This window comes from Bos indicus, chromosome 26 (genome assembly GCF_029378745.1).
Source record: "Bos indicus isolate NIAB-ARS_2022 breed Sahiwal x Tharparkar chromosome 26, NIAB-ARS_B.indTharparkar_mat_pri_1.0, whole genome shotgun sequence".
Lineage (NCBI taxonomy): Eukaryota > Metazoa > Chordata > Mammalia > Artiodactyla > Bovidae > Bos > Bos indicus.
In genome coordinates, this window is record NC_091785.1 from 41,443,918 (window position 1) to 41,465,852 (window position 21,935).

General features: G+C 48.9%; 1 protein-coding gene and 1 non-coding gene across 15 annotated transcripts in view; one reads left to right on the forward strand and one right to left on the reverse strand.

Annotated features, from left to right (window-relative positions):
• TACC2 (transforming acidic coiled-coil containing protein 2) overlaps window positions 1–21,935 on the forward strand; it is a 234,864-nt gene that overhangs the window by 104,871 nt on the left and 108,058 nt on the right. The gene's annotated exons all lie outside the window — the stretch shown is intronic.
• On the reverse strand, window positions 13,872–13,978 carry LOC139180037 (U6 spliceosomal RNA). Its single transcript, XR_011564386.1, has one exon. It is a non-coding gene; the product is annotated as a U6 spliceosomal RNA (small nuclear RNA).

A 21,935-nucleotide genomic window follows, 5' to 3' on the forward strand; every position in this document is an offset into this window, starting at 1 on the left:
AAACAAACACTACATTTTGCCTTGTCTATAATGAAGGCATTTGTGCAGTCCTCAGCTTAATTGTAGACTTCCCGGTAGCTCAAACTGTAAAGAATCTGCCTGCGATGCAGGAGACCAGGGTTTGATCCCTGGCTAGGGAAGATCCTCTGGAGAAGGGAATGGCAATCCACTCCAGTATTCTTGCTTGGAGAATTCCATGGACAGTGAAGCCTGGAGGTCGCAAAGGGTTGGATGCAATTGAGCGACTAACACACAGCTTAATTGAGCTGAGTTGCCTGCTCTCAGTGCAGAAAAGTTAGAGAGGAAGCTGGTTCTGGCCCGAATTAAGTGGCAGCTAGATAGCTCTGGTGGCAGCATCTTTCTGTCCATGTTACTTTCCGCACATCCATACGTCCAGCTTATGTATATCAGACACTTGCTATTTGTTGAGGACCCGTTGTGAGGTCCACGCTATGCTTTACATACACATTTTGCACTTCTTTTCTTAAAAAAAAGTATGATTATTTATTTTTGACTGTGCTGGATCTTCATTGCTGTGTGGGCTTTTCTCTAGTTTCGGCAAGTGGGAGCGACTCTTGAGTTGTGATACACAGGTTTCTAATTACCGTGGCTTCTCTTGTTGAGGAGCATGGGCTTTAGGGTACATGGGCTTCGGTAGTTGCGGCTCCCAGGCTCTCGAGCACAGGCTCAATGTTTGTGGCGGAGGGCCTTAGTTGCTCCAAGACATGTGGGATCTTCCCGGACCAGGAATCTAACCTCTGTCTCCTGCACTGGCGTGAGGATTCTTTACCACCCTGAGTCCACCAGGGAAGCCCTCTTATTTCTTTTAGTAATCTTTCCCAGTGATTCGACATGTCCCCATTTTACAGATTCAGAAACTGAGGCTCAAAGAGGACTACAGCAGGCTGGTCAATGGCAGAGCTGAATTCAGGCTCACGTCTGCCTGAACTGCGCTGTCTGTCTGCACTGGCTGCCCTGCTCGTGCACGCGGTGGATGCCTCAGGTTGATTTCTTTGATTTCTGTGTCTGGTGTTCTGGTGAAGTCAGGGCACCTGTTGGGTTTCACACCCTGGCTCTTGGGAGAGGTCGGCAGCCTTGGCTGAGGTCTTGCCCCTGAGGTGCTGGCCTGATCAGCAGGCATACCCCCTTCACTTTGTGCACTCTGATCAGAAGGATAGTGACATCGTCACTTAACCTGAGCATGCAGCTTCTCCCAGGGCTTGGATGGGTTTATTTCTTTGTCTTTTAAAAAGAACAGTGACTGCTCTCTCCTTGCCTTGTCCTAGAATAACTTCCTCCCCTTTGAGCTTTGCATAAACCCCAGTCCTCCAGCTCATTAACCCTGAGAGGTGTGGGAATGATAGTCCAATTTTAAGGAGTGCTGAAGTTGTATGCGAGAGGAAGGCTCCCCCTCTGCACCCCCTCCCCACCATCAGGTCTCCCAGGGAGCTGGTGCCCTCCACCTCCCATCCGTACATCCTGACCAGGATCCTGGCCTCTGGCCAAGGCACCAGGCCAGCCGGGGCTGGGCCACCCTGGGCACTACCCAGCGCCTCCTCCAAGCTGTTCCTTCTTAGCCAGCCCAGAGGGCTGCGCCTCTGGAGCCTTGGGTTTTTGAGATCAGAAAATCAGAGGCCTGGAAGGGACCCTGGGGACCCAACGGGCCAAGCCCTCCTCACTCTACGGAGGAGGCACTTGCAGGCCAGGTGGGGAGGGGTCTTGCCCACCTCCCTTGGATCAGAGCCATGCGTGCGGCCCTGCTGGCAGCTGACAGGCTTTCCGTGGGGAGCCGACCCCGCTGGGCAGCTTTGCACCCACTGTCTTCGCTCTGCATCCTTGAGAGGTAGTGCTTGAGGCCCAGGGTCCTGTGGGCCTGAGGTCTGTGTAGCAGCCGGATGGAGCTCAGCTCAGCGAGGCCACGCGTGGAGGGACTTTTCCCACCCGGGGGGCTCCATTTGCTCCTCCCGAAATGGGCTGTCCCGTGGCTCACAGTGGTGGAGGGTCTGCATGGTGCCCAGCAGCCCACAGTAGGTTCCCACAGCCCTGGTTCCCTTTGCTTGTTGCCATGCCCGTTCCACGGCCCCAGCCGACGTGCACACGGGGCCTGGGATGGCTAAGGAGCAGTGCACACCCGAGGGCATTCACCTGGCCAGGGGCAGCCGGGGGAGGGCATGGGTACTCTGGAAAAGCACATTCAGCGTGTCCTGTTGGGGAAAACAGCGCGCCCTGTTGTTTGCATTGCTGACGCCGTCGCTTGTAGAGCGCTTCCCACGTGCCGGGCCCTTTGCTAGAGAAACCTTGACCTGACTGCTCTCAGTGGACCCTCCTCATGCCCTTTCCAGGCAGAACGGCCCTTGCCCTCGCTGACAGGTGGGGGGGGCCGACCTCGGAGGGAACTTCTCGCAGGCTCGCACAGCTGTGTCGGTGAGGGCTGCCCCACCTCCCAGGGGTAGGGGCTGACCTGAACTTGGTTGGGGGCTGCCTGATCCTGCTGAGTTATCTGTTACTCTGTGTTAGAAAAAAGTAAAAGCACAGCAAAACCACCGACTCATAGTTTTCTGTTCCTTAGAATGATGTGTCTTTATTTAATTTGAGCAGCGGATTTCATTGAAAGTTGAAGTAAATAATTGTACAGAGTCGGGGCTGGAGTCTGAGGTGTTATCTGTGAAGCATGTGGTTAATAAGGTGACCTTCCAACCAATCAGATGCTCAAAACCCACGTGCTCTTTTTTTAAAAGCATCTGTTTATCTGTTCGGCTGCAGTGGCTCTTAGTTGCATCATGTGGGATATAGTTCCCTGGCCAGGGATTGAACCCGAACCCCCTGCATTGGGAGTGCGGAGTCTTAACCACTGGACCACCCAGAAAGTCCCCCACTTGGCCTGGATTGCTCCCCAGGGCCCTTCCCTCACACCTGGTGTTGGGTGGATGTTGTGAAGTTCGATGCAGGACTGATCCCATCTCCTCTGCACCTGCTGAGATTCCGCCCCACGTTCCTTGGCCCTGCTCCACGGCTCCTGCATCTCCTCCCACTCCAGTTATTCTCTACCCCACCCCCCACTTGCAGGACAGCCTGTCCTCAGCCTTCGAGGCCTTCTCTGCAGGCTGGCCCGGGCCCGGCTGTCTAGGTGAATGAACGCCCCATGGACCCCCATTCAGTGCTGCTCCCCTTGTGACCATGCTCTGCCCTCCCGAGCCCAGATGGGCTCTGCGGGTGCTGGGAGAGGCTGGTTGCCTGCATGCCTTTACTCCAGAACGTTTTGTTCGCTTCTTTCTGAAATAATTTCCTACTTAGAAAAGTTGCACAAGTAGCCCAAAGACCTCCCTACTCCCTTTGCCCAAAGTCTGAATTGTTGCCGTTTTACCTCCTGTGCTCTCGCCGCTCCCCCCCCCAATATGTGTAGGTGTGGATGGAGATGCATTTATTTATCCATCATCACTGTATTTCTGAATCATTTGAGAGCCAGTTGCAGACTGGAGAGGGGAATGGCTACCCACTCCAGTGTTCTTGCCTGGAGAATTCCATGGACAGAGGAGCCTGGTGGACTATAGTCCATGCGGTTGCAGAGTCGGACACGACTGGGCGACTAACACTTTTTGCGACTCAAAGGTGTCCCCATCCAAACGAAACTGAACAGTCCAGTGACCAATTTCCCCAAACAAGGCCCCTCTCCAGCACGACGCCGAGCCAGCCATCCAGTTGGAAATCACTATGATACGTCCCAGCATCACTCAGTCATCAGAAGCCATTCGGATTCATCCACATGGTCTCTTTTCCATCCAATCTGGGGTTCAGCCCAGAGGCATGTGTTGCACTCTAAGAATGCCCGCAGACTCTCCTTCAGTCTGGAAGGACTCCTCTGTCTCTTGCTGTCTTTCATGACCTTCTGGGGTACAGCTCCTTCATTCTGGGAAGATCCCTCAACCAGCGTCCTCCAGAGCTTCCCCGTAACCAGACTCTGGCTGTCACTTGGGGCAGGGGTCCCACAGAAGTGACGCCGGTCACTTCTGATCCCGGTCAACACCTGGCCAAGTCGGTGCCCATAGCGTTTCTCTTACTTTGAGTCTTCGTACCCCACCACCTCACAGTCAGGTGGGAGAGTCCTCCAAGCCCACGCACTTGCCCTTCACTTCTTTGAACCTCTGTCCACCTGCCTTAGAGTCCTTTGATAGCTCCTGACTGACTTCATCACCACTCTGATGGTTCTTGCACGGGGCATTTTCAGTTTTCATCACTTCTTCTACATTTACCAGTGGACACTACAGTAAAAAGGAACTTTCACCCCTCCCCTTTTATGTATTTGTTCATGTCTTTGTATGGACTCATAGATTATTACTTTACTCAGTGGGTTTTATTACTATCTGTATTTTTTTTAATGCCAAAATAGTCCCTGATCTGGCCGGTGGCAGCCTCTTTGAGGTGGTTCTGATGTCCTTTTGACGTGACCTCTTTCAGCAGACAGAGCTGGAAGACAGATGTGTATACACACACATGCACACATACACACACCCCTTTTATTTATGAGTTCAGTTCAATTCAGTTGCTCAGTTGTGTCCGACTCTTTGCAACCCCATGGACTGTAGCATACCACGCCTCCCTGTCCATCACCAACTCCCGGAGCTTACTCAAAGTCATGTCCGTTGAGTCAGTGATGCCATCCAGCCATCTCATCCTCTGTCATCCCCTTCTCCTCCTGCCCCCAATTCCTCCCAGCGTCAGGGTCTTTTAAAATGAGTCAACCCTTCACATCAGGTGGCCAAAGTATTGGAGTTTCAGCTTCAACATCAGTCCTTCCAATGAATATTCAGGACTGATTTCCTTCAGGATGGACTAGTGTGATCTTGTTACTGTCCAAGGGACTCTCGAGTCTTCTCCAACACCACAGTTCAAAAGCATCAATTCTTCGGTGCTCAGCTTTCTTCACAGTCCAACTCTCACATCCATACATGACCACTGGAAAAACCATAGCTTTGACTAGACGGACCTTTGTTGGCAAAGTAATGTCTCTGCTTTTTAACATGCTGTCTAGGTTGGTCATAACTTTCCTTCCAAGGAGCAAGCGTTTTAGCTATGGCTAGTGTTTATCTGATACCTCTGATTACAGCCCAGCCCTGAGAGTTCTTTCAAGCCTAAATCGCCTTTGTATAGGCAAGTCTTCCCCTGACTGTGAGAACCTGCTCCCTTTATCCTTGATACAGTTATTTTTCTGCTAATCTCCATGTGGGTAACAATTTCCTTAAGACACCAGTCTCATCCTCCCTGCCACTGTGGCCCCGACCCTTCTCCTGTACTTTTTTCTTTTCCTGCCCAAACTGTCAGGGAGAGAGGGAGGGAGAAGCATTTTTAATCTGGAAAGCCCTCTGCACATGTGTGTCTGGTGAAGCACTTGGCTTACTCCTGTCCCCTCATAGGCCCTTCCCAGATCGCCCTGGCCTGAAAGGAGCCCGTTTTTTTTTCTGCTGCAGCTTGTTTTTCTATTACCAGCCTTCTTAGTTTTTTTTTCTGTGTTAGGTTTTCAACTTGCCTTGCTCTCACTTAGCCTATCAACCCTGCGGTGTGCAGTCCTTCTCGTCTTAAAAACTACTTTATTGAGATGTGATTGACATAAATGAGGGACTTCGCTGGTGCCTGAGACGGTAAAGAATCTGCCTGCAATGTGGGAGACCCAGGTTCAATCCCTGGATCAGGAAGATCCCCTGGAGAAGGGAATGGCAACCACTTCAGTATTCTTGCCTGGAGAATTCCATGACATATAAAAGCTGTGCTATGCATATTTAATGTATACATTTCAACGGGTTGAGGGATAAGTATATGCCTGTGAGACCATTACTGCCATCAAGGCGATAAACATATCCATCACCTCGCAAAGTATCCTCCCACCCCCATTACTGTTACTGTTATTATTATTAATATACGTGCTTAGTTGCTCAGTCTTGTCCAGCTGTTTGTGACCTCATGGACTGTAGCCCGCCAGGTTCCTCTGTCCATGGGATTCTCCAAGCAAGGATAATGGACCGGGTTGCCATTCCCTTCTCCAGGGGATCTTCCCAATCCAGAGACCAAACCTGGGTCTCTTGCATTGCAGACGGATTCTTTGTCATCTGATCTACCAGGAAAGTATGAGGATTATTAATCTGATCCCCGTTTAGCTTCTCTTGGTGCTGGCACCAGAGCTGTTCCTTTTGCGTGGGTCTCATGTGTAAAACTGAAGGTGTTGGCTTCTTAGACCAGAATCTGAACGCCTGCCTCTTCGAAGCAGAGCTCCGCTCTGCCTCAGCCTCTGCAGGAAGGTGACTCATGGCCCTTTGGAGAAGCACTTGTTGATGCAAGCCTCCCTCCCTGGCATTCCACTGGAAAGTCAACCCTTTGCTGGCCTGACTAAACCTATAAAGGGTTGGCCCCAGCAGCTGGTGGCAGCAGCTGGTAGTTAAAATCTCGGACAGATTTTTTTTTCTCCTCTGAAAAATATTTCAGACACTCTGGTCCCAGCACCACCACTTGTAGAATTTGGAAGCCATTTATAGCCACTTACAGTTGGTCTGAGAAGAATTCCCCTCTGTCCTTATAAGTCAGCCCTCCGCTGTCCTTAAGCCATCTGGAGCATGACCGATCCCTGCGAAGTAAGACAGGAAGATGCAGGGGCTGAGGGTGCAGTGTGGATTTGATGGTTTTTTCCTTTACAGTCTCACTTGGTTCAGTTTAATATATATGTATACACACACATATATGCATATTTAAATCATCCCTGAATATTCATTGGAAGGACTTATGCTGAAGCTGGAACTCCAATCCTTTGGCCATCTGACGCAAAGAGCCAACTCATTGGAAAAGACCCTGATGCTCGGAAAGATTGAGGGGGAGAAGCGGGAGACAGAGGATGATGGTTGGATGGCATCACTGAATCAATGGACACGAGTTTGAGCAAACTCTGGGAGATACTGAAGGACAGGGGAGCCTGGTGTGCTGCAGTCCAGGGGGTCGAAAAGAGTCGGACACGACTGAGTGACTGAACAACAGCATGGGAGGCTTATAAACCTTTATCTGAGCCTATTAACTGCACACTATTCGAATGCCCTTTAATCTGCAGTACATTAGGAGCAGAGAATTGGAAAGCAGAAAGTAAAAAGATAGTCAGGTGAGGTGGTGGAGGCAGATGCGCTGGCTCACAGCCTGTGAGGGAGAGGCCAGACTGAGCTTGCAGAGTCCTCAGCCATGGTACTGTCCAGGGCCTTCCCTTTCAGAGATGGAAAAGTTAAGCTCAGAGCAGTCACCTGGCTGAGATCCCAAGGTGGGGCTTGGTCTAGAATCCAGCCTTCATGACTCCATATACAATTGTGTTTTAGGGCCATGGCATACCTCCTCACTTACATCATAGGCGCTCAAGACGCTGATCATGTGTCACTGACAAAGTGTTTAATTATATTCAGGATTCTCTGTTCCAAAAAAATCCCAGCCGTCAAGCAATTGTCCAACATGCTTTGAAAATTAATTCCGTCCCCAATGAGTTAAAATGCCATCTCATAGACTGTGCGGGGAGATACTGTCATCTGACAAATTCTCCACCGGGACCTTAATTTTCCCCAGTGGTGCCTATTGAGAGAGGAACAGCTGGGTTTCTGCTCTGGGATGAGGCTGGCAAGCCTGGGTCCTCCCAGGGAGGGAAGGTGTGAGTAGAGAAGTCACTATAGGTGTGAGTTTAGAAGCGTTGCTTTGCTGGCCCCCTCTCTTAAAATTTTCACTGAGCTATGAATTGAAATTGCTCCCTGGCATCGAAATTTTCCTCCAAGATGCTTTTTCTTTTGCTTATAAAAGCCGCGTATGTTCAGAATAGAACTAGAAAATAGAGTTAAACTCAACGAAAAAGAAAAGAAACACTGCTAACTTTACTACTGAAAGAGAATTGCCGTTAACTCCTTGATGTGTATCCTTCCACATTGCTTGGTTTGTTCACTGTCAATTGCTTCCTGTGTGGGTGTTTGTACATACACGCATGTGTACACACATACACACAGATACGTGTATATTCATACACACATGCACGGAAAGTCTGGATCATGCTGCCAGTAGTTTTTTAACCTATTTTCAGTTAATAATGGATGTCTTTATTTTTGAATGCATGGAGATCTACCTTCTTTTTGAAATTTTTAAAGTTGATTTTCTAACCTTTTTTTCACATGGCTGCAAATGAGTCCATTCTGTGACTGCTTTAACTTGCCTAACTGTCCCCTAGTGTGGACATTCTGGCTGTTTCCTTTTTGTTTTTCCTATTGTGGTCACAGCTGTGATTGGCATCTTTGCTCACACCCTTAATCATCTCCTTAGAATAAATTCTTGGAAGTAGAATGGTTGTGTCAAAAGAAACAGTCTTTTATGGCTTTCGGTGTGTGTTGCCAGAACTCCTGGGCCGTGTTTTTCCGCTCAGGTTTTATGACTTTGGAAGGCCGATATTGCCTGTGGTTAAGGATTCTCCGAACCGTGGTCCAGCAGAGACATCCTGAGTCCCTGCGGGCCTCCTCCTCCAGGCCCGCCCCTTCCTTCATTTCGCTCTCTGCTCATCTCCCTCTGACTCCTCGGGTGTGGTCATCACAGGGCTCCAGGGTCGGAGGGCTTGGGATGGTGGGTGGAACTGTGAAGGAAGAAGGAAGCGTCACAAGATCCATGGGAGTAAATAGAAAGACGTGGGCACAAGTGTGTGCCAGTCCGGCCCTATTTAGAACATAGTTTCTGAACGCTCACCCTGGGCCTCCCCGCCTCTCTTTCGTCTCAATGCCAAGGGAAGCACTTTGGGGTGTTTTGAGGCTTTGGGCTGATTCTTCAGCTTAAGATCGACTCCCAGCCCCTCACCCTGGCCTTGTGATCTGGCTCCGGCCCTTCTGTCCCCTTCCTGGTCATCTTGATCTGTGCTCCAGCTGCAGTGGCCTTTCCAAATTCCTCCAGACCGGCACTCTCCTTCCTGGACTGGGCTTTCAGATCTGCGGCTCCCTCTGCTGCAGGCTCCCTCTGCTGCAGGCGCCCCTTCCCTTACTCTTCTGCCCTTGGGATAAAACCCAGTGGGGCGGTTAAGGGCGTGGCTCCTGGTGTCTGGCTTGGGTTTGTATCCTGGTTCTGCCTTTTACCAGCTGTGCAACCTTGGATAAATTACTCAACTTCTCTATGCATTGGTTTCTTCATCTGTAAAGTGGGACTAATGATAATACCCACCTCATAGGGTGGTTGTGAGCACTGAATATGGTGATGGCTGTGAACACTTAGATCTTAGTTCCTGGCACAAAGCACGTGTCAGCAAACATTAGCTGTCACTGAGCTGATTGATGGCTGGCCTCAGCTTATAATGTTACAAAGACGTTTTCCCTGATCCCCACTCCAGGCTGGGACCTCCTAGTTTATGTTCTAGCCATTTGTATCTCTCTATCTTAGCAGTTACAACAGTTTTTACTGGAGAAATAAGTATTTTTATTTTATTTTTAGAATTGTTATTATTATTTTTAACACCAAAAACATTTTGTATTGGGGTAGAGCTGATTAACGGAGAAGGCAATGGCACCCCACTCTAGTACTCTTGCCTGGAAAATCCCATGGACAGAGGAGCCTGGTAGGCTGCAGTCCATGGGGTCGCTAAGAGTCGGACACGACTGAGCAACTTCACTTTCACTTTTCACTTTCATGCGTTGGAGAAGGAAATGGCAACCCACTCCAGTGTTCTTGCCTGGAGAATCCCAGGGACGGGAGAGCCTGGTGGGCTGCCATCTATGGGGTCGCACAGAGTCGGACACGACTGAAGCGACTTAGCAGTGTAGCTGATTAAAATGTTGTGGTAGTTTCAGGTGAACAGCAGAGGGACTCAGCTATACATACACAGGTATCCATTCTCCCCCACACCCCTCTCCCCTCCAGGCTGGCACATGACATTGAACGGAGTTCCATATGCTATACAGTAGGTCACTGTTGCTTATCCATTTTAAACGTAGCATTGTGTGCATGACCTCCCACAGTCCCTAACTATCCCTTCCCCCTGTTTACCATAAGTTTCTTTTCTGTTTTCTAAGTAAGCCCATTTGTGTAGTTTCTTTTTAGATTCCATGTGTAAGGAATGTCACGATATTTCTCCTCCTTTGTCTGACTTACTTCATAACTCTCTAGATCCATCCATGTTGCTGCAAATGGCATTATTTCATTCTTTTTAATGGCTGATTGATATTCCTTGTATATATGTATCACATCTTCTTTATCCATTCCTCTCTTGATGGACATTTAGGTTGCTTCTGTGTCTTGGCTATTGTAAACAGTGAATACGCATTAAGAAAAAAAAATTTTTTTTAAACTTTGACTGTTGCCTGAGACTGTAAGCTCCACGAGGGCAGGGACCACCTTACAGGGTTGTTGTAATAATAACATAGTTGTTATTCAGTCAGTGTCTGCTCAAGGACTGAAGGTAATGGTCTCGTTACTGACTGCTACAGAGCCAAGTTCATCAGAAAGAAGTAATGACCCTTCCTGATAAGCTCAGACATGACTGGTCACGGAAGGGGATTCCCAGAGAGTAAAAGGATGTGTGTGACCAGCGACAGCGTCCGGTGTCCCTCGGAACTTTCAGAGCAGCCTGCTCTTGGAGGTTGTCTGATGCCAACCTTCTCAGCGGACAAAGGGCCAGTGTAGTTTTTAATTTCTAACTCACTTTAAGGTCTAAACTTCTGAAAACATATTTAAATGAATTACTAGAAAGCAAAACAAAGCTCAAGGCCAAGGTGTCTCTACCCGGGTGTACCGACCTCTGGGGCCAGATAATTCTTTGCTGTGGGTCTGCCCTGTGCATTGTAGGGTACTTAGCAGCATCCCTGGATGCCAGCTGCACCTGGCCCTCTGGTTGTGATGATCAGAATTGTCTTCAGATATTGCCAAATGTCCCCTGGTTGGCAAAAGTCACCCCTGGTTGAGAACCACCCATCAAGACCTACAAAAGACAAACCCCGACTTTAATTACTGGAGTCAACAGACAGAATGAATACCATGTTCCTCTAAAGACCTCTAGGCCCTTACCCCGGGTGTGTGTGCTGTGTCTTCATGGAGCAGTAACCAACCCCTCCTGGATCAGCACCGCCATGGGCCATGCTTGGAGTAGCCCAGCTCCTTCCTCTACAGGAAGGGAAACTGAGGCCCTGCATGGGACCCAGAGAAAATGTGCAGTTGAAACACATTGAAGACGTTCAGGAACATTTCTGAGCCTTGGTTTTCTCCTCTCCCAGTTCACTTGTAGTAGATGATGTCATCCAGCCGGCTGCCCTTGAAGACCTGGAAAACTCACTCTTAGCTGCCTCGACCTCCCACAGTGATGTCAGCAGCCAGGTCTCCAAGGATCTGATAGCCCAGAGGTGGGGTGGGGGTGGGCCCGTGGCTGATGGCAGGACCCTGCGGCCCACTCTCTGAGGCTGCCTCCTTGTCCTCCCCTGCCCTCTTCTGCCCGCAGTTCCAGCCCCTCACCCCTACACCCCTAGCCCCGGTGTGCACACTCCCCTGCATGGGGCTGGGCCAAGTCACTCAGTGGTATTTGACTCTTTTCGACCCTCTGGACTGTAGCCTGCCAGACTCCTCTGTCCATGGAATTCTCTAGGCAAGAATACTGGAGTGGGTAGCCATTCTGTTCTCCAGGGATCTTCCTAATGCAGGGATTGAACCCAGGTCTCCTGCCTTGCAGGCGAGGCTTTACCATCTGAGCCACAAGGGAAGCTCTCCTGGGGCCTTAGGGATGACCTGAGGGGACCCCAGGAAGGAGCTTTCCCCGCCCCCAACAAAGGCCATTTTAGAGATTTGTCCTCCAGTGTTCTTATTTAAATAGAAGCCCTCCAGGAATGACATTGTGCTATTCATACTTTCCCAGGAATGACTTAGCTGCCTCTGTCCTCCCAGGACACAAGCTGGGGTAGGTGCTTGTGTTCTTTATCTTTGGGAGGTGGGCAGAGACTATAGGAGCCAGCAGCCCACAGGAAAGGGACCAGATCCTGTGTCTTCGCTCCGCAAATGGGCCTGGCTGAGGACTTCTCCTCACCTTCGAGCCGCCCACCCGCCTGCCCTGGCCCTGCCCTGCGTGCCCCACACCCCACCCCTCACTGTTCTCCGTGTGCAGTGTGTTCATCGTGCGTCTGCCTGCAGACTTCACACTTAGTTTATTGAAACCAGGCTTGTTCACAGCCAGCCTTGGGACTTGGCTCAGATGCCTTTACACACACACACACACACACACACACAATCTCTCTCTTTCTCTACACACAGGTGTATATATATGTATGTCTCTATAATGTATATGTATGTGTATATATATATATATATACATACTTCTGCTTTATATTGATATATATATGTATAGTATATATTATATAATGTATAATTATATAATACATAACATGTATTTATATATATGTATGTATATACTACTCCTGCTTTATTGACTATGCTAGAGCCTTTAACTGTGTGGATCACAGCAAACTGTGGAAAATTCTTAAAGAGATGGGAATATCAGACCACCTTATCTGCCTCCTGAGAAATCTGTATGCAGCTCAAGAAGCAACAGTTAGAACTGGACATGGAACAACGGACAGGTTCCAAATAGGAAAGAAGTATGTCAAGGCTGTATATTGTCAGCCTGCTCACTTAACTTATATGTAGAGTACATCATGTGAAACTCCAGTCTAGATGAAGGACAAGCTGAAATCAAGATTGCTGGGAGAAATATCAAGAACCTCAGATATGCAGATGACACCACCCTTATGGCAGAAAGTGAAGAGGAACTAAAGAGCCTCTTGATGAAAGAAAGTGAAAGAGGAGAGTGAAAAAGTTGGCTTAGAACTCAACATTCAGAAAACTAAGATCATGGCATCTGGTCCCATCACTTCATGGGAAATAGATGGGGAAACAGTGGAAAAAGTGGCTGACTTTATTTTGGGGGCTCCAAAATCACTGCAGATGGTGACTGCAGCCATGAAATTAAGATGCTTGCTCCTTGAAAGAAAATCTATGACCAATTTAGACAGAATGTTAAAAAGCAGAGACATTATTTTGCCCACAAAGGTCCTTCTAGTCAAAGCTATGGTTTTTCCAGTAGTCATGTATGGATGTGAGAGTTGGACTATAAAGAAAGCTGAGCACAGAATTGATGCTTTTGAGGTGTGGTGTTGGAGAAGACTCTTGAGAGTCCCTTGGACTGCAAGGAGATCCAACCAGTCCATCCTGAAGGAAATCAGTCCTGAATATTCCTTGGAAGGACTGATGTTGAAGCTGAAACTCCAATACTTTGGCCACCTGATGCGAAGAACTGACTCATTTGAAAAGACCCTGATGCTGGGAAAGATTGAAGGCAGGAGAAGGGGACGACAGAGAATGAGATGGTTGGATGGCATCACCGACTGGATGGACACGAGTTTAAACAAGCTCCAGGAATTGGTGATGGACAGGGAAGCCTGGCGTGCTGCAGTCCATGGGGTCGCAAAGAGTCTCCAACACGACTGAGCGACTGAACTGAAAGGACCCACTGGGGGATCAGGGCAAGCCCACAGGCTGCCTCCAAACCCTGGTGGACTGCGCCCTGTCCAGGGCCCTGGTTGGCCGTGTGGGTTCTCCCCACCCCGCGACCCTAGACAGTCCAGCCCCTAGACCTTTGCCTAGGTAGTGCCTGCTTCCTGGTGTACCCTTCCCTACCATCAACCCCAGGTCTTCCTGGAAAAAAGCTTCCAAACTGGGGAGAGTTCGACAGCTTTTGGAGGAGGAATTGCAGACTGAATCCAGGGGCCCTCGATGGGTTAAGTTACCTTGCTTATGAGCGAGTTACAGCTAAAAAGCTTATGTGAATAGATTATGGATATGGATATGGGGGGAAATGGCAAAATATGGAACGCTTCACGAATTTGCGTGTCATCCTTGCGCAGGGGCCATGCTAATCTTCTCTGTATCGTTCCAATTTTAGTATATGTGCTGCCGAAGCGAGCACAAACTTGGTGGAGACTCCAGAGCTATTTATAGTGGACAGAATTAAAAACTTTTCGCTGAGGGTGAATTCCATTAACAACCAATTCAGCAATTCTTCCCCCCCCCTTTTTTTAAATTGCATTAGTGCAATAGTAGCTTAATCTAAAGGAGTTATTCACTGAAACTGAGAAAATGTTGCTTCACTAATTATAATGCAGATCGCTGTTGGGAATCAACGAACGTATGCAAATTACCCCGGAAGAGGGGCGGAGCCACTGCCGTCCCGGAGGTGTCCCGGAAGCTGAACCTGAATGTATATATACATGTTGTTCATTGTTTTCAGTCCCTCAGTCGTGTCCGACTCTGCCACCCCAAGGACTGCAGCCCGCCACGCCTCCCTGTCCATCACCAACTCCCGGAGCTTGCTCAAACTCTTGGCCATTGAGTCGGTGATGCCATCCAACCATCTCATCCTCTGTCGTCCCCTTCTCCTGCCTTCTATCTTTCCCAGCATCAGGGTCTTTTCAAATGAGTCAGTTCCTCACATCAGGTGGCCAAAGTATTGGAGTTTCAGCTTCAGCATCAGTCCTTCCAAGGAATATTCAGGGTTGATTTCCTTCAGGATTGACTGGCTTGATCTCCTTGCAGTCCAAGGGATTCTCAAGAGACTTCTCCAGCACCACAGTTCAAAGGCATCCATTCTTCGGGGCTCAGCCTTTTACACTGTCCACCTTTTTCATCCGTACATGATTACTGGAAATACCATAGCTTCCACTATATGGATCTTTATTGGCACAGTAATGTCTCTGCTTTTTAAAAGAGCCTTGACTGTGTTTTTCTTTTTTTTTTTTACCTCAGCGTGCGATCGTGGGATCTTAGTTTCCTGACCAGGGATCAAACCTGGGTCCTGAGCGGTGCAAACACGGAGTCCTAACAACTGGTGTGTGTGTGTTACTTTACTTCAGTCCTCTCGGAGTGTTTGCAACCCTGTGGACCATAGCCCACCAGGTTTCTCTGTCAATAGGTTTTTCCAGGCAAGAATACTGGAGTGAGTTCCCATGCCCTCCTGCAGGGGATATTCCTGACCCAGGGATTGAACCCACCTCTGTTAATTTTCCTGTGTTTGCAGGCGTGATCTTTACCACTAGCACTACCTGGGAAGCCCTCTCCCCCCACCCCCCAACAACCAGACTGCCAGAAAATTCCCCCTACACACATTGTAATTATATCTTATTAGTAAAACTGCTGCTTTTGGCTGCCTAATGCGTGGCACTGGGGAGCCATAGTGAATGAAACAGGCTAGGAGTCCCTTCTCCCCAGGCTGAGACCCGAGCCTCCCTCTGAACTCTTTCAGCCACCCTTGCCCCAGGTGTCACTGCCCTTCTCAGATACCTATGAATGATCTGTCTCAGAGGCCCTCTCTGTGAATGGAGGAACTGGATCAGTTGCGACCTCCAGAACCACAGCACCCAGCCTGAGTCCGGCTGGCCCTTGGGAAATGTTGCTGAACTTGAAACGGGTTAGAGGGGAGTGATGGGGTGGGCCTCCTTCTCTGTCTGCTTGGGGGTCAGTGTGTGCTGACCACCTCGCAGCCGGCTTTGTCGGGGGAGCAGGCCGTCCATTCCTGCTGTCCCGCTGGGACAGTGTCAAGCGACCTCTTCATAAACTGGGAGGTTTACCTGGTGGAGGAGAAATGTTAGGGTAGGGTTGACACAGCAGGAAGCTCTAGGCCAGAAACAGATGCTGTGAGGCGGCTGCATGTTGACATCGAATTCTGAATGTTTCTGTTACTGGTGGGAGCCAACTATAGTTCTTATGTGTGAATTTAACTTCTTAAAGAGAAATCTAGCTGGGGAACAAGACCCTCAGCACCCAAGGAGTGTGCAGAAGCTTCTAGGGTGAAGTCAGGCATGCCTTGCCATCCTCCTGCTTGGCTTCCTCCCTCCCCCATGGCTCTCCCTGACCCCCACCGTTTTTATCTTATTTTTTAAAATTTATTCATGTATCTTGATTTTTGGCTGCACTGGGTCTTCTTTGCTGCGTATGGGCTTTCTCTGCTTTTGGTAAGTGAGGGCTACTCCCTAGTTGTGGTGAACGGGCTTCTCGTTGCAGTGGCTTCTTTTGTTTTAGGGCACAGGCTCTAGGGTGCCTGGGCTTCAGGAGCTGTGGCTCTTGGACTCCAGAGCACAGGCTTAGAAGTTGTGGTGCATGAGCTTCACGGTCTTCTCCAACCAGGGATCAAACCTGCGTCTCCTGCATTGGCAGGCGCTTTCTTAACCACTGGACCACCAGGGAAGTCCTCCCCCACCGTTTTAGCAAGGCCGAGGGACCTCCAGCTGCAGTGGGAGGGGCTCACCCTTAGTGGGGCTTGGAGGGGGGCTGAGATCATCCTTATTCAGAGCTCCAGGGAGACCCAGGGGCGTGGGAGCAGAGGCTACAGGAGCCTCTGCCGTCTTGGCTGGGCAGCACTCAGAACAACTAAAGTCCACTGGGGGTGTTACTGGTGCCCCTAAAGTCCTCTCCGCACCCCGAGACTGTGTATTTTAAATGGCTTGTCCAGGCCCCACTATAGTCCAGTGATGTCTGCTCTTCAAGCTCCCGCTGAGGGCACTTTCTGTGGTCTAGGGCCATGCAGACTGCTCACTGTAAATGCTCACAACACCCCCAGGAGGCAGGGGGTTCTGTTATGACTGCTCTGTTACAGATGAGCAGACCAAGGCACAGAGATGCCAGTGTGTTCAAGGACATGTAGCTAGTGAGTGGCAGAGCTGGGCTTTGAAGCAGGTCCAGCTTGGCTACCAAGCCTGGTTCTGAACTTCTCCACTGGCTGCAGCGAACTGGGTTCCTTCCTTCCCCCATGCCATGGAGTCCTGCCTACATCATGGCCTCTCTCAAGTCCGAGGAAGACACGAGTAAAGAAGCTGTGTCTCCTGTGACCATGACCAAGCGTGAATACAGGATGCAGGAAGGAACCGATGACTAAGTTCCAAGGACTGATTACATCCATGCTGAGAGCCTGGCCAGCCCTCTGGCTTCATTTTCCAGTGGAAAGATTCGGTAGATCTCTGTGCCGACAAGCAATTTTGGTGCCTTGCCAGTGTGATTGGACTTTTGTCCAGAGTTGTATTGTCCTATTCTGACTGGAAATTGGTGGGAAGGGGGTAGTCCATATTTAGTGCCATGCTTTTCCTGATTTTGTGTGTTTTGTTGGTGATGTTGCTGTTTCAAAGCACAAGAAGGCTATGATGAGCCTGATGTAGAAAATGCTTGTGTTAGATAAGCTTCATTTGGGTGTGCGTTATAGTGCTGTTTTCTGTGAATTCAACATTCAGTTCATTTCAGTTCAGTTCAGTCGCTCACTTGTGTCCAACTGTTTGCGACCCCGTGAATTGCAGCACGCCAGGCCTCCCTGTCCATCACCAACTCCCGGAGTTCACTGAGACTCACGTCCATCGAGTCAGTGATGCCATCCAGCCATCTCATCCTCTGTCATCCCCTTCTCCTCCTGCCCCCAATCCCTCCCAGCATCAGAGTCTTTTCCAATGAGTCAACTCTTCACATGAGGTGGCCAAAGTACTGGAGTTTCAGCTTTAGCATCATTCCTTCCAAAGAAATCCCAGGGCTGATCTCCTTCAGAATGGACTGGTTGGATCTCCTTGCAATTCAGGGGACTCTCAAGAGTCTTCTCCAACACCACAGTTCAAAAGCATCAATTCTTCAGCACTCAGCCTTCTTCACAGTCCAACTCTCACATCCATACATGACCACTGGAAAAACCATAGCTTTGACTAGACGGACCTTTGTTGGCAAAGTAATGTCTCTGCTTTTGAATATGCTATCTAGGTTGGTCATAACTTTTCTTCCAAGGAGTAAGCATCTTTTAATTTCATGGCTGCAGTCACCATCTGCAGTGATTTTGGAGCCCCCAGAAATAAAGTCTGACACTGTTCCCACTGTTTCCCCATTTGCCATGAAGTGATGGGACCAGATGACATGATCTTCATTTTCTGAATGTTGAGCTTTAAGCCAATTTTTTCACTCTCCACTTTCACTTTCATCAAGAGGCTTTTGAGTTCCTCTTCACTTTCTGCCATAAGGGTGGTGTCATTTGCATATCTGAGGTTATTGATATTTCTCCCGGCAATCTTGATTCCAGCTTGTGCTTCTTCCAGCCCAGCGTTTCTCATGATGTACTCTGCATATAAGTTAAATGAGCAGGGTGACAATATACAGCCTTGACGTACTCCTTTTCCTATTTGGAACCAGTCTGTTGTTCCATGTCCAGTTCTAACTGTTGCTTCCTGACCTGCATACAGATTTCTCAAGAGGCAGGTCAGGTGGTCTGGTATTCCCATCTCTTTCAGAATTTCCCACAGTTTATTGTGATCCACACAGTCAAAGGCTTTGGCATAGTCAATAAAGCAGAAATAGATGTTTTTCTGGAACTCTCTTGCTTTTTCCATGATCCAGCGGATGTTGGCAATTTGATCTCTGGTCCCTCTGCCTTTTCTAAAACCAGCTTGCACATCTGGAAGTTCACGGTTCATGTATTGCTGAAGTCTGGCTTGGAGAATTTTGAGCATTACTTTACTAGCGTGTGAGATGAGTGCAATTGTGTGGTAGTTTGAGCATTCTTTGGCATTGCCTTAAGGAATATATATTGTGTGCATGCCTGCTAAGTTGATTCAGTCATGTCCATCTTTTTGTGACTCTATGGACTATAGCCTGCCAGGCTCCTCTGTCCATGGGACTCTCCAGGCAAGAATAGTTGAGTGGGTTGCCATGCCCTCCTCCAGAGGATCTTCCTCACCCAGAGATCAAACCTGCATCTCCAGCATTGCAAGCAGATTGTTTACCACTGAGGCACCGGGGAAACCCCAAGGAGTACATATAAATTTATATTAAGGAATCACTACAGATGGTGACTGCAGCCATGAAATTAAAAGACATTTACTCCTTGGAAGGAAAGTTATGACCAACCTAGATAGCATATTCAAAAGCAGAGACATTACTTTGCCAACAAAGGTTCGTCTAGTCAAGGCTATGGTTTTTCCTGTGGTCATGTATGGATGTGAGAGTTGGACTGTGAAGAAGGCTGAGCACTGAAGAATTGATGCTTTTGAACTGTGGTGTTGGAGAAGACTCTTGAGAGTCCCTTGGACTGCAAGGAGATCCAACCAGTCCATTCTGAAGGAGATCAGCCCTGGGATTTCTTTGGAAGGAATGATGCTAAAGCTGAAACCCCAGTACTTTGGCCACCTCATGTGAAGAGTTGACTCATTGGAAAAGACCCTGATGCTGGGAGGGATTGGGGGCAGGAGGAGAAGGGGACAACAGAGGATGAGATGGCTGGATGGCATCACTGACTCGATGGACGTGAGTCTGAGTGAACTCCAGGAGTTGGTGATGGACAGGGAGGCCTGGCGTGCTGCGATTCATGGGGTCACAAAGAGTCAGATACGAGTGAGCGACTGATCTGATCTGATCTGATTAGCTGCATATTAAATAAAGTATTTTAAAACAGAAACTCACATAAAACAAGGTTATATTTTGATCAGTTGACAAAAATACTATGGCCAGTGGCTCACAGGAACCTACCCCTATATTTCCCCTAGGACCAGTGGTTCAGTGTTTGCTAATTCAGTGTCTACATGGCTTTATAGAATGTAATTACTGCAAATAAAGAGAATCAACTGTACTTAACTTTGCTACTCTGTGGGAGTAATTAAGAAGGGCATTCTGGGTGTGTGGTGGTGGCTTTTTAAACCTCAGAAATGGCCCTGCCTACTCACCCCATCTGTTTTAGTCTCTTCCTGCTGCCATAACAAAATATCACAGACTGGGTGACTCATAAGCAGCAGAAATTATTGGACCTCCCTGGTGGTCCAGTGGTTTAAGACTGAGTTTTCAGTGCAGGGGGCATGGATTCAGTCCCTCATTGGGGCAGATCCTGATGCCACGAGATGCAGCCAAATAAACAAAACAGCAAAAAGTATTGCTCACAGTTCTGGAGGCTGGAAGGCCACAGTGAGGGTGCCAGCATGGTTCGAGTGAGGGCCCTCTTCCTGGTTGCAGATGTCTCACTATGCCCTTACATGATGAAGGGACCTGGGGAACTCTGAAGGGTCTCTTTTATATTGTCACTAACCCTTTTCATGAGGGCCCCACCCTTATGACCTAGTCACCTACAGACGGCCCCACCTCCTAATGCCATCACCTTGGGCATTGGGATGTCCATGTAGGAATTCCAGGACACAGACATTCAGGCCATAGCATCACCCAGGTTCCTGTTCAGAGCAGGGACAGGAGGGGCAGGAGAGGTGAGCAGAGGCAGGGAGGGAAGAAAGCAGAGGGCAGTCTGGAACATCCTCCCTGGAGTTTTGCCACCCTGCCCGAGCAGGTTTGGGACCTTAAGTTAAAAAATTAAATTTAAATAAAAGCATGTTTAAAAAAATTCACTAAAACAAGGAAAGTGGGGCTGGAGCATTTTCTTTAAGCCCCTGGAGAGAAAGCAGAGCTTTCTCCCTCCTTTCTGCCGCTACTATTTCTTTGGCGCTGGATCTCTCCCTTTTAAGAACTCTTCTTTCTGAATGAGAACCGACAGGACACCCTGGTCCTTGCAGTAATTCTCACATACAATGGATGGGATTTCAGCGCCCCCCCTCTCCCCACCCAATTAAAGCCGCTGGAGGACATCAGACTTGCCCCCTCCTCGGGGAATAGCCTCTGAACCTGCTATCGGTGGTTGGGCTTCCCTTTGGCCTTCGGCCTCCCAAGATGGCACAGAAAGTCCAACTCAGACCTTCTAGAGCAGTCTACAAATGACCAGATTGCCTGTGGCCACTTGTACTCCCATCTGTTCAATATTTTCTATTTTTTTTTAATAAAGCAGCAGAATTGCTTTTCAATTGAAACCATGCAGCTGTACTACCATTTGTTAAACAGAGTAAAATAGGGCACCCTGGTTACATCTGGGAACTCTGGTGTTTTTCCCATAGTCAGGACTCCGAGCAGAGGGGTCTCTTTAGATCTTGAGGACTCCCTGGATACAGCTAGAAACTCTTCACCTGAGTCATGTCCACGGGGTCCAAAGGTTAGCACGCCTCAAAAGAACCCGGTTCCAGCCCAGATTTCTGCCCCATTCCTTGAGTGTCTGATTCAGGAGGTCTGCAGAGAGGCCCCCCGCCTCTGCAAACCATTTTTTACAAGTTCCCAGGTGCTACTGCTTCTGCTGGTCTGGGGTCCACACTTGGGGAACCACTGGGTAAGGCAGTCGTGTCCAGATGCTTTCTCCTCACCTGTCAGGCTGTTCACAGCTCCTCAGAGTAGGGAAGTCCTGACCCAGCAGCTGGTGGCTGAAGTTTCTGATTGATCTTCGACTTCAGACAGGAGAGCCAGGGACGAGGGAGAGCCCCTGCTCTGTGTGACAGCCTCTATAGAGTTTCCCGATTCCGAAACGGAGCTTCAGAATTTTCCAAAGTTGAAAGTACAGGGAATTCATACTGACTTGCAGCTTCTGTTGCTCCTCTTGCTCCAAATAGTGCAGTTTATTTTGGTTTCCTCTGTTTGTACTGTAAGATTTTTTTTTTTTTTCGTCTTTCTGCTATGGATGTGCCTCAGTGGGTTTAACTACTTCAGAAAGGTTAGCTGAACCTTTATTTAGGCAAGTACCTTAGTAAAACTGAATGATAAAGTGGAACTGTTTTTTTTTTTTAATTTAGAAAAGGAATCACCTAAGCTTCCCTGGTGGCTCAGAGGTTAAAGCGTCTCCCCACAATTCGGGAGACCTGGGTTCCATCTCTGGGTCGGGAAGATCCCCTGGAGAAGGAAATGGCAACCCACTCCAGTATTCTTGGAGAAGGAAATGGCAACCCACTCCGGTATTCTTGCCTTGAGAATCCTATGGACGGAGGAGCCTGGTGGGCTACAGTCCACGGGTCGGGTTGCAAAGAGTTAGACACGACTGACCGACTTCACTT